Raw genomic sequence first — 13,933 nt, 5'->3', positions numbered from 1 at the left:
GGAACAGAATAGGCCTGTATTGTTCCCAGTCATCTTTGATTCTGAGTAACTTGGTCACATGGCATTTGACAAAGCACTCTGAAATTTACTACAGTTCTTCAGTCCATCCTGTTCTTTTACTATCTTCCAAGGGCACAGCTGTGTGGAGATATAAAGAAAACAGAGGCTGGCTTGGTAGAGAAAGGAGTTTGTGCGCTATGACACCACACACCCGATATACATAGCCACAATAAGGTAGCTTATGATGGTAGCTTATGATGCCCCGATTTGCCAGCGAGGGGTGGAACAAACCATGACTAAGCAGTTTTGGGGTTTCTATACAAACCCCTGCGTTCTCTGTATTGTCGGGCTCTCAACGATCACCTACGGGTGGTACTTGACCAGCTCCATTATTGCAATTATTGGAATAATTCATTGATATTAAAGGTTGATTGTTTGAAGAAATTGAAAGTCTCTTCTCCCTTACTTGATTAGAATTTCCACGACAATCCCCATAAAGAAATTATCCAAATGTACGCTCAAGTGTTTTTTCCACCAAACGGACTTGCAGTGGAGAAAAATCAGTGCGTGATGATGTAGTGCACACAAAATGTAATATTTCACTTAAGTATTCATGTACTGAATAAAAATCTAAAGTTAAATGCTTTTTTTTCACCATTATTTAACCAGGTAGGCTAGTGAAAAACATTTACAACTGCGACCTGGCCAAGATAAAGCAAAGCAGTTCGACACATACAACAACACAGAGTTACACATGGTTTAAACAAACATACAGTCAATAATACAGTAGAAAAAGTCTATATACAGTGTGTGCAAATGAGGTAGGATAAAGGAGGTAAGGCAATAAATAGGCCATGGTGGCGAAGTAATTACAATATAGCAATTAAACACTGGAATGGTAGATGTGCAGAAGATGAATGTGCAAGTAGAGATACTGGGGTGCAAAGGACCAAGATAAATAAATAAATACAGTATGGGGCTGAGCTAGTTGGATGGGCTATTTACAGATGGGCTATGTACAGGTGCAGTGATCTGTGAGCTGCTCTGACAGCTGGTGCTTAAAGCAAGTGAGGGAGATATGAGTCCCTGGCTTCATTGATTTTTGCAGTTCGTTCCAGTCATTGGCAGCAGAGAACTGGAAGGAAAGGGGGTGACCAGTGAGATATACCTGCTGGAGCACGTGCTATGGGTGGGTGCTGCTATGATGACCAGTGAGCTGAGATAAGGCGGGGCTTTACCTAGCAGAGACTTGTTGATGACCTGGAGCCAGTGGGTTTGGCGACGTGTTTGAAGCGAGGGCCAGCCAACGAGAGCGTACAGGTCACAGTGGTGGGTAGTATATGGGGCTTTGGTGACAAAACGGATGGCACTGTGATAGACTGCATCCTATTTTGTAAATTACATCGCTGAAGTCGAGGATCGGTAGGATGGTCAGTTTTACGAGGGTATGTTTGGCAGCATGAGTGAAGGATGCTTTGTTGCGAAATAGGAACCTGATTCTAGATTTAATTTTGGATTGGAGATGCTTAATGTGAGTCTGGAAGGAGAGTTTACAGTCTAACTAGACACCTAGGTATTTATAGTTGTCCACATATTCTAAGTCAGAAGGTCCAGAGAAGTGATGCTGGACGGGCGGGCAGGTGCTGGCAGCGATTGGTTGAAGAGCATGCATTTAGTTTTACTTGCATTTAAAAGCATTTGGAGGACACGGAAGGAGAGTTGTATGTCATTGAAGCTTGTGTGGAGGTTAGTTAACACAGTGTCCAAAGAAGGGCCAGAGGTATACAGAATGGTGTCGTCTGCGTAGAGGTGGATCAGAAAATCACCAGCAGCAAGAGTGACATCATTGATGTATACAGAGAAGATAGTCGGCCCGAGAATTGAACCCTGTGGCACCCCCATAGAGACTGCCAGAGGTCCGAACAACAGGCCCTCCGATTTGACACACTGACCTCTATCAGAGTAGTAGTTTGTGAACCAGGCGAGGCAATCATTTGAGAAACCAAGGCTGTTGAGTCTGCCGATAGGAATGTGGTGGTTGACAGTCGAAAACCTTGGCCAGGTCGATGAATACGGCTGCACAGTAATGTCTGTTATTGATGGTGGTTATGATATTGTTTAGGACCTTGAGCGTGGCTGAGGTGCACCCATGACCAGCTTTGAAACCAGATTGCATATCGGAGAAGGTGCGGTGGGATTCGAAATGGTGGGTAATCTGTTTGTTAACTTGGCTTTCAAAGACCTTAGCAAGGCAGGGTAGGATAGAGTTTGGGTCTAGAGTGTCTCCCCCTTTGAAGAGGGGGTTGACCGCGGCAGCTTTCCAATCTTTGGGAATCTCAGACGATACAAAAGAGAGGTTGAACAGGCTAGTAATAGGGGTTGCAATCATTTCGGCAGATCATTTTAGAAAGAGCGGGTCCAGATTGTCTAGCCCGGCTGATTTGTAGGGGTCCGGATTTTGCAGCTCTTTCAGAACATCAGCTATCTGGATTTGGGTGAAGGAGAAATGGGGGAGGCTTGGGCGAGCTGCTGTGGGGGGTGCAGGGCTGTTGACCGGGGTAGGGCTAGCCAGTTGGAAAGCATGGCCAGCTGTAGAAAAATGCTTATTGAAACTCTCAATTTTAGTGGATTTATCGGTGGTGACAGTGTTTCCTAGCCTCAGTGCAGTGGGCAGCTGGGAGGAGATGCTCTTATTCTCCATGGACTTCACAGTGTCCCAGAACTTCTTTTGAGTTTGTGCTACAGGATGCAAATTTCTGCTTGAAAAAGCTAGCCTTAGCTTTCCTAACTGCCTGTGTATATTGGTTCCTAACTTCCCTGAAAAGTTGCATATCACAGGGGCTGTTCGATGCTAATGCAGAATGCCACAGGATGTTTTTGTGCTGGTCAAGGGCAATCAGGTCTGGAGAGAACAAAGGTCTATATCTGTTCCTGGTTCTACATTTTTTGAATCGGGCATGCTTATTTAAGATGGTGAGGAAAGCACTTTTAAAGAATAACCAGACATCCTCTACTGACGGGATGAGGTCAATATCCTTCCAGAATACCCGGGCCAGGTAGATTAGAAAGGCCTGATCGCTGAAGTGTTTTAGGGAGCATTTGACAGTGATGAGGGGTGGTCGTTTGACCGCTGACCCATTATGGATGCAGGCAATGAGGCTGTGATCGCTGAGGTCTTGGTTGAAAACAGCAGATGTGTATTTGGAGGGCAAATTGGTTAGGATGATATCTATGAGGGTGCCCGTGTTTACGGATTTGGGGTTGTACCTGGTGGGTTCATTGATAATTTGTGTGAGATTGAGGGCATCAAGCCTAGATTGTAGGATGGCCGGGGTGTTAAAACTTCTTAGAACTAGGGGGCGACATTTTCACTTTTGGATGAATTGGTGCCCAAATTGAACGGCCTCGTACTATGTCCTAGATCATATGATATGCATATTATTATTACTATTGGATAGAAAACACTCTGAAGTTTCTAAAACTGTTTGAATTATATCTGTGAGTAAAACAGAACTCATATGGAAATTCTGAAATGTGTCGCTGTGAAAGGCATCGCCTATTCAAATGTCTTATATTTATGGATCTGTATGCACTTCATACGCCTTCCACTAGATGTCAACAGGCAGTAGAACGTGGAATGAAGCGTCTAGCCTGATGTGGGACCGGATGAGAGCCTTTGGAGTGACTGGTCAGGCATATTGCCAGTTCTTGGCCACGCACACTGGGCATGTCATGTCCTTGTCTGCAATGAGTTATATAGACATGAAGAAATGCTCCGTTTGGGACGTTATTGGATATATATGAGAAAAACATCCTGAAGATTGATTCTCAACTGAGTTTGACCAGTTTATTCGATTTGTAATATCACTTTTTGAAGTTTTCGTTCATTTGCGTAAAGTTCGATGGACACGTGAACTACACATGCAGGCCAAAGTTGCTAATTCGACAGAAGTAATGGACATTATAAAACAAAACAACAATTTATTGTGGAACTAGGATTCCTGGCACAGCATTCTGATGAAAGATCATCAAAGGTAAGGGAATATTTATGATGTAATTTCGTATTTCTGTTGACTCCAACATGGCGGAGAATGGCTGAGCGCCGTCTCAGATTATTGCATGCTGTGCTTTTTACTAAAGTTATTTTTTAAATCTAACACAGCGGTTGCATTAAGAACCAGTGTATCTTTAATTAAATGTTAAACATGTATCTTTATCAAAGTTTTATGATGAGTATTTCTGTATTTCACGTGGCTATCTGTAAATACTCTCGCTATTTTGTAGCCATTTCTGAACATGGCGCCAATGTAAAACCACGATTTCTGGCTATAAATATGCACATTATCGAACAAAACATAAATGTATTGTATAACATGATGTCATATGACTGTCATCTGATGAAGTTGTTCAAAGGTTAGTGATTAATTTTATCTCTATTTGTGGGTTTTGTGAAAGCTATCTTTGCTGTGAAGAAATGGCTGTGTTTTTTTGGATATGGTGGTGAGCTAACATAAATATATGTTGTGTTTTCGCTGTAAAACATTTAAAAAATTGGACATGTTGGCTGGATTCACAAGATGTTTATCTTTCATTTGCTGTATTGGACTTGTGATTTCATGAAAATTATATTATATGATATCCCTGTCCCGTTAGGCTAGGCTATGCTAGTCAGCATTTCTGATGACAATGATCCCGGATCCGGGATGGGTGGTTCAGAGAGGTTTTTAAGCATGTCACAGTTTAGGTCACCTAGCAGCACGAGCTCTGACGATAGATGGGGGGCAATCAGTTCACATATGGTGTCCAGGGCACAGCTGGGGGCAGAGGGTGGTCTATAGCAAGCGGCAACGGTGAGAGACTTGTTTCTGGAAAGGTGGATTTTAAAAGTAGAAGCTCGAATTGTTTGGGTACAGACCAGGATAGTAAGACAGAACTCTGCAGGCTATCTCTGCAGTAGATTGCAACACCGCCCCCTTCCCTTTGGCAGTTCCATCTTGTCAGAAAATGTTATAGTAGGGATGGAAATTTCAGGGTTTTTGGTGGTCTTCCTAAGCCATGATTCAGACACGTCTAGGACATCCGGGTTGGCAGAGTGTGCTAAAACAGTGAATAAAATAAACTTAGGGAGGAGGCTTCTAATGTTAACATGCATGAAAACAAGGCTTTTACGGTTACAGAAGTCAACAAATGACAGCACCTGGGGAATAGGAGTGGAGCTAGGCACTGCAGGGCCTGGATTAACCTCTACATCACCAGAGGAACAGAGGAGGAGTAGGATAAGGGTACGGCTAAGGGCTATAAGAACTGGTCGTCTAGTACGTTTGGAACAGAGAGTAAAAGGAGCAGGTTTCTGGGCGCAATAGAATAGATTCAAGGCATAATGTACAGACAAAGGTATGGTAGGATGTGAGTACATTGGTGGTAAATCTAGGCATTGAGTAATGATGAGAGAGATATTGTCTCTAGAGACGTTTAAACCAGGTGATGTCACCGCAAATGTGGGAGGTGGAACTAAATGGTTGGTTAAAACTTCTTCTTGATAGGGGGCGCAATTTAAACATATGGCAAAATATGCGTACCCATTTTAAACTGCCTATTTCTCATCCCCCAAAACTAGAATATGCATATAATAGTCAGATTAGGATAGAAAACATTCTGAAGTTTCCAAAACTGTAAGAATTTTGTCTGTGAGTTAAACAGAACTTTTATTGCAGGTGAAAACCTGAGAAAATTTCAAGCAGGAAGTGGCACTAATTTTGAGAGCTCTGTGTTTCAAAGCCTTCCTATTGCATATGTGAAGTCTCATCAATAAGACCTCTTTTTCTATGTCTTCCCTAAGGTGTCAACAGCTTTTAGACGTAGTTTCAGGCCTTTACTTTGAAGGATGAGCTCGCAAGAGCACATTGAGTAAGTGGACAGGTGGGGGCTCTCCGGGTGAATCATGCGTAAATCTGAAAAGGTAGCCATTGTTTCTCTAGCTTTAGTGAGAAGCCAACTGTCCCGGTTGATTTATTATCGAATAGATATGTGAAAAACACAATGAAGTTGGATCAGAAACAACGTTTGGCATGTTTATGTGGACATTATTGATATCATTTGGAATTTTTTTCGCCGTTGTCGCGAACGCTTTTTCCAGTGGATTCCTGGGTCATGACGCATCAAACAAACTGAGTTATTTGGATATAAAACATATCTTTATGGAACAAAAGGAACATTTGCTGTCTAACTGGGAGTCTCGTGAGTGAAACCAACCAAAAAACAACTAAGGTAAACGACTCATTTGATTGCTTTGCTGGTTGTTGTTACCGAATTACCTGACGTTAGCTGTTCTTATTGTTTTGTCGAGCGATCGATACATTTACACAAATGCATGTATTGCTTTCGCTGTAAAGCATCATTTCAAAATCTGAGACGACAGATGGATTAACAAAAGACTAAGCTGTGTATTGCAATGTTCCACTTGTGATTTCATGAAATTATATTTTATGATTACCCTCTGGCGCTAGGCTACGCTATGCTAGTCAGGGTTTTTAATGACAGAAATCCCAGATCCGGGAGGAGTAGCAATGAAAGGTTAAGGCATATTGAGCAGAGCTAGAGGCTCTACAGTGAAATAAAACAATAATCCCTAACCAGGACAGTAATGGACAAGGCATATTGATATTAGGGAGATGCATGCGTAGCCGAATGATCATAGGGGTCCAGTGAGTGGTTGGGCTGGCTGGAGACACGGCGATTCAGACAGCTAGCAGGCCTGGGAAAGCAAGCTAGCAGAAGAGCCTTAGAGGGACGTCGTGATGGAGGAAAGTCTGTTTTAGCCTCCTCGTGCGGTGACGTCGATAGACCAGTCGTGATGGATTAGTAGGGTTCCGAGTAGCAGAGGGGTCCAGGTCCAATTGGCAAAATAGGTATAGTGGCCCAAGAAATTGGCCGATGGATCTATTCAGCTAACAGTCCAATATGCTCTAGACAGCTAGTGGGCCGCGGCTAGCAGATGGGCTTTCAGGGGACGTCGCGACGGAGGGGCCTGTTGGAAAAAAACCCTCGGGCAGATTACGTCGGTAGTCCAGTCGTGACGGATAAGCAGGGCTTCGTTGAGTAAAAGAGGCCCAGGCCAATTGGCAAAATAGGTGTATTGGCCAGAGAAATTGGCCGATGGGCCCATTAGCTAACAGTCCGATATGCTCTAGACAGTGCCATCTCAATGTGTTACTATTGCATTTTCAAAACTGTTGGGTTAAATAGCAAATGTGCCTACTCTGGTCTTGGCACATGTTCTCTAACCAACAGCTCACAGATACAGTGCGGGTAGGCTAGTGTACATGATGAGATTATTATGGATAAGAAAGAGAATATTTGTATTTGTCAAATGGCAGTCAAGCATCAATCATCATGTCACCAGAATAAGACCCTTGATATTTATTGGAAAGGAGCATCAAGCTCATAGCATGCACTTTCAACAACCTGTGAAGTTCATTCAAACTTACTTCAGCTGTAGCCTAATAAACTGCATGGTTTCCCAAGTTGTGGTGGGAGTACCACACACCATATCATCGTGAGACTCCAACTTTGCTTTGATATGATGCGTATTATATCAGTATTTGCTCAATAAATGGCTTTTTCACCGCCATTTCTTGCAGAATAGATTTTACAGACAAAAATATCCCACCATGTCGAATTAACTAATGATCTGTCGTCATCTGTAAATTATCCCAAAGCTTCCTGTTTCAACCACAGCAGTCGTGATTTAAAAAAAAAATACGGTAGGACTTTATTCGCATGAATACTGTGGATGGAAATGTGGTTAGTGTCTGTCAAGCAGGTAACACGTTTCCTTTTGTAACACAAGTAATTGGTTTTATTTCCCCCAAAATAAGCATATATTATTTTAATAAATTTCATCCATAGCAACTTGTCATGAACATGTTTGTTATTCATTGAAAGCTGTCATGCCTGCTCCCACTCCCCCTCCCTGGTGCTCGAAGGCACCAGGTTGCCCATCATTACGCACATCTGTCACCATCATTTCGCACATCAGCGCAATATTGGACTCACCTGGATTCCTTCACTTTGTTGATTGCCCTTCTATATCTGTCTGTTTCTCAGTTTGTTCCCCACGTCAGCATTATTGTTGTTATGTTTCCCCTGTTCAGACGCTGTCCTTGTTTGTTTCTTGTCAGTTATTCATTTAATGTTCACTCCCTATACTTGCTTCTCGTCTCCCAGCATCTGTCCTTACAGAAAGCGTTGTTTATGTGACTTTCAGACGCTGAGGAATTGGCGATTGAGCTAATCTGACATACCGGTACAACCTAAGATGGCCACCGTTTTTGGTGATATAGGCAACATTGGCGCCAGTGCCATCAGAATTTTTGCTCTAACTTTGGAACACTATGGGCTGTCAACTCAGTTCTAATTGCAGCTGAAAGATGATACTCTCAAATGGGTATAGAAACATTGACTGGAAGCTAAATATATAATCATCTTTTTAAGTTATAATGGCTGCCACGACCCCCCCCCCCCCCCCCCCCTCCACCACAAGCTGGCAGGGCACACACAAGGCACGTTCACATGGAGAGGGATAGAGAGGGAGAGACGAAAAGGAACAGATCGATTGATTGAGCGCCATACAATTAATCACAACAATGTAAAACATGGTAAAACTGCAGCCAAGCTTCCCTTGGTCTGTTTCAGTAGATGGGAGGGAGTTAGGGGTCGATGTGTCACTGTGATAATTGTTTTAGGGCTGAATTTACAGTTGAGATTCACACTTAGAGTAAAACTCTGATTTAATAAACGCAGAATAAAATAATTGGGTAGATGGATTATATGAGTTACATTGCTGTTTATATCCACATATCAATTCAGGATTTTCTGGCAGTGGTTTGTTGTTTGAATGCTTATTGTATGATTGACCTGTGTTGTTCACAGTAGAGCCATTTAAATGCTTTAAGTGAGATTCTGAAGACCTGCTCATAGAGCATGATGACCTCTAAAATATATTGTGCATTTGATTTCTATTCATGTGTACCAAATCAATCCATTCCAGATTACAAACTGTATTTAAATTCTCTCTTGACTGGAGATTAATTAATGTACGTAAAAAAAATCTGGGGTTGTCAGGGTACATATATCTACCTCTGTGCAACATTTGGTGCTTTTATCACAAAATGCACTATTGAGGCAACATTTTAAACTTAGCCATGCACCACTAGTATAGAAAATAAAGATAATTTTTCATTCATCCATATTAACACAAAAAGCATGGTCAATTATTATGTTTTGGGTCAGTAACTAGTTGGTTGATAAAGTCCTAAAATCTCAGAAGGATAAAAAGAAGGTTTTGACCACTTGGGGTCAAAATTAACCCGTGTTGGCACTTTTCCCGTTATAAGTGGTCTATGAAAAATGCATTTCCTCAGAGCCCCTCTCGCTCTACCACCCAAACACTCTCCAAGGAACGCTGTGCATAAAACATCAAAGGGAAAATGACAGTGTGATGTGGAACTTTGTTCCCGTAAATATGTTTTTCCTTCAAAAGAAGCTACATTCCCCCAAAAACATATCTGCATGGTAGAAGCTTTGCATAATCAGCGGCCTGGTACCGGCCCAGTGGTGCAAGGGGAGGAGATCAGGTGCAGTGGAGTCATGAGTCCCCTGTTCCTAAGGCCCTGGAGGACAGAAGCTGGAGACCCATTCCGCTAATGTCAGGAAGAGCACCTGCTGCCATGAATAACCAGCCAGACAGCGCTGGCAGGACACAAGGCCACAAGCTGGCAGGGCACACACAAGGCATGTTCACCTGGAGAGGGATGGAGAGGGAGAGGAAGAAAAGGAACAGATCGATTGATTGAGTGACATACAATTAATCACAACAATGTAAAACATGGTAAAACTGCAGCCAAGCTTCCCTTAGTCTGTTTCAGTAGACGGGAGGGAGTTAGGGGTCGATGTGTCACTGTGATAATTGTTTTAGGGCTGAATTGACAGTTAAGATTCACACTTACAGTAAAACTCTGATTTAATAAATGCAGAATCAAATAATCGGGTCAATGGATCATATGAGTTACATTGCTGTTTTAATCCACATATCAATTCAGGATTTTCTGGCAGTGGTTTGTTGTTTGACTGTTTTTTATAATGATTGACCCGTGTTGTTCACAGTAGAGACATTGAAATTATTTTTGTGAGATTCTGGAGACCTCCTCATAGATAGTGATGACCTCTAAAATATATTATGCATTTGATTTCCATTAATGTGTACCAAGTCATTCCCTTCCAGATTACAAACTGTATTCAAATTCTCTCTGCTGGAGATTAATTTACGCACTAATAAGCACTGCTGCCCAAGTCTTTGAATGGCTCGCCATTTGGAAATCAACACATGAATCACGGGTGAAAACAAAGCAGCGTCTTGTTGTTTGGAGATGTGCTCCGCTGCTTTCTCTGTTGCTTTAATGTTATTTTGCACTTTGTGAGGTAAATGTGAAATGTTGTATGGGAAACACTGTCCGCAAGCGCAATTGAACAATGCCTTATGCAAAACATCTCCAGTTCAATTAAATCAGATTCCTTTTATAATCAGATTTATTTTTGCCTCTTTTCTCGTTCCATCCTGAAATAGGTTTAAAATCAACCCCATGCAGACAGGCAGGCAGAGGTTTTTGAAAGTAACATTTTAGATTTTGTACAGAAGCGGAGCACATTTGCAAAATTACATGGATTTTTTGCTTCTGAATAGGTTTAAAAGCAAAATACATACAGTTAAAGTCGGAAGTTTACATACACTGAGGTTGGAGTCATTAAAACTAATTTTTCAACCACTCCATAAATTTCTAGTTAACAAACTATGGTTTTGGCAAGTCGGGCAGGACATCTACTTTGTGCATGACACAAGTAATTTTTCCAACAATTGTTTACAGACAGATTATTTCACTTGATTCATTCACTGTATCACAATCCCAGTGGGTCAGAAGATTACATACACTAAGTTGACTGTGCCTTTAAACAGCTTGGACAATTCCAGAAAATGATGTCATGGCTTTAGAGGCTTCTGACATCATTTGAGTCAATTGGAGGTGGACCTGTGGATGTATTTCATGGCCTACCTTCAAACTCAGTGCCTCTTTGCTTGACATCACGGGAAAATCTAAAGAAATCAGCCAAGACCTCAGAAAAAAAATTGTAGACCTCCACAATTCTGGTTCATCTTTGGGAGCAATTTCCAAACGCCTGAAGGTAACACGTTCATCTGTACAAACAATAGTACACAAGTATAAACACCATGGGACCACACAGCCTTCATACCGCTCAGGAAGGAGACGCATTCTGTACCCTAGAAATGAACCTACTTTGGTGCGAAAAGTGCAAATGAATCCCAGAACAACAGCAAAGGACCTTGTGAAGATGCTGGAGGAACCAGGTACAAAAGTATCTATATCCACAGTAAACAGGCTTGCAAGCCATAGAACACCATCCCAACCATGAAGCACGGGGGTGGCAGCATCATGTTGTGGGGGTGCATTGCTGCAGGAGAGACTGGTGCACTTAAAAAATAGATGGCTACATGAGGGAGGAAAATTATGTGGATATATTAAAGCAACATCTCAAGACATCAGTCAGGAAGTTAAAGCTTGGTTGCAAATGGGTCTTCCAAATGGACAATGACCCCAAGCATACTTCCAAAGTTGTGGCAAAATGGCTTAAGGACAACAAAGTCAAGGTATTGGAGTGGCCATCTCAAAGCCCTGACCTCAATCCTATAGAAAACTTGTGGGCAGAACTGAAAAAGTGTGTGTGAACAAGGAGGCCTACAAACCTGACTCAGTTACACCAGCTCTGTCAGGAGGAATGGGCCAAAATTCACCCATCTTATTGTGGGAAGGATGTGGAAGGCTTCCCAAAACGTTTGACCCAAGTTAAACAATTTAAAGGCAATGCTCCCAACTACTAATTGAGTGTATGTAAACTTCTGACCCACTGGGAATGTGATGAAAGAGATTAAAGCTGAAATAAATAATTCTCTCTACTATTATTCTGACATTTCACATTCTTAAAATAAAGTGGTGATCCTAACTGACCTAAGACAGGGAATTTTTACTAAAGAATATAAAAAGGAATATACTAGGAATTGTGAAAAACTGAGTTTAAATGTATTTGGCTAAGGTGTACTTAAACTTCCGACTCCAACTACAGTATATCATCACTTTGTTAGCAAAATAAGCTTTAATGGCTATAAGGCACAGTATTTGTTAGAGCCCTGCTCTAACAAACCTGATACTACTAATATTCTACCACTCAGGACTTGATAAGCAGACTCAGGTGAGTTATAGTATGGCTGGCGCAAAAGCCTGCACTGCCATTAGCTCTCCAGGAGGAGGGCGGTTCAGTTCAGCAGACGACAGTTAGACTCCTCAGGCTCACAGTTCAGGAAGCTACAGGGTGTCTCTGATTCACTGCTTGTGATGTGTTAGTGTTTTTGTGTTGTGGCAACCATTTCATATACTGTAATGCCCACGCTCAACGCTCCTCTCACTCGAGACACCAAACATTTTGAACCCTTTGAACAGCTAATAAAAAGACATGCTATGGCCGGGACCAGCATCTTAATGTAGTAATTACACCAGCATTGACTGTGTTATCAGTCTTATGACTCTCTTTATTGGCAAAGCCAGCCTATTCTTCAAATGATTACCAAGTAATTAACTTTGTGCAATGTCAAATCAGTTCAAGGGTGGGTCTAGATCATTTTCCTCGATATTAGGCGTAACTGTTTCAATTCCAGACTGAGGATGTAGACTTTTATCTGAAGACAGCAAAGATCCAAAAATGGAGTAGGAGACGCTCTCAGAGGAACGTACTGTTTGGCTGTTTGACCTCCCATCAGCTTCAACTGACAAAGTGTTCTACTTACATTTTGGAGAAACTTGGAAATAATTTAGAGGCTATAAATATGAGTCTAGCACTTAATAGGAGGCTCAACAATCTCCACAGTCATATTCAACATGCTTTAGCAGCTCATTTGGCGATTATTATGTCTCAGTGGTGTGCAGACTTAATGCCTTTCAATCTGATTCAGAGCTATTTTTAGCCACAGCTGCAATACCAGTCAAAAGTTTGGATGCACATACTCATTCAAAGGTTTTCTTTATTTTTAGTATTTTCTACATTGTAGAATAATAGTCAAGACATTAAAACTATGAAATAACACACACGTACTTTTGAAAGGCTGGTCATGGCTCACATCAACACCATCATTCCGGAAACCCTAGACCCACTCCAATTTGCATACCGCCCCAACAGATCCACAGAGGATGCAATCTCAATCGCACTCCACACTGCCCTTTCCCACCTGGACAAAAGGAATACCTATGTGAGAATGCTGATCATTGACTACAGCTCAGTGTTCAACACCATAGTGCCCACAAAGCTCCTAACTAAGCTAAGGACCCTGGGACTAAACACCTCCCTCTGCAACTGGATCCTGGACATCCTGACGGGCCGCCCCCAGGTGGCAAGGGTAGGCAACAGCACATCTGCCACACTGATCCTCAACACTGGGGCCCCTCAGTGGTGCGTGCTTAGTCCCCTCCTGTACTCCCTGTTCACCCACGACTGCGTAGCCAAGCACGACTCCAACACCATCATTACATTTTCTGATGACAGAACAGTGGTAGGCCTGATCACCAACAACAATGAGACAGTCTTTAGGGAGGAGGTTAGAAACCTGGCAGTGTGGTGCTAGGACAACAACCTCTCCCTCAATGTGAGCAAGACAAAGGACTTAATTGTGGACTATAGGAAAAGGAGAGCCCAACAGGCAACTGTTAACATTGATGGGGCTGAAGTGGAGCGGGTTGAGGGTTTCAACTTCCTTGGTGTCCACATCACCAACAAACTATCATGGTCCAAACACACCAAGACAGTTGTGAAA

Source organism: Salvelinus namaycush, chromosome 21 (assembly GCF_016432855.1).
Source record: "Salvelinus namaycush isolate Seneca chromosome 21, SaNama_1.0, whole genome shotgun sequence".
Taxonomy (NCBI): domain Eukaryota; kingdom Metazoa; phylum Chordata; class Actinopteri; order Salmoniformes; family Salmonidae; genus Salvelinus; species Salvelinus namaycush.
Note: the sequence above shows the minus strand (reverse complement) of the source record.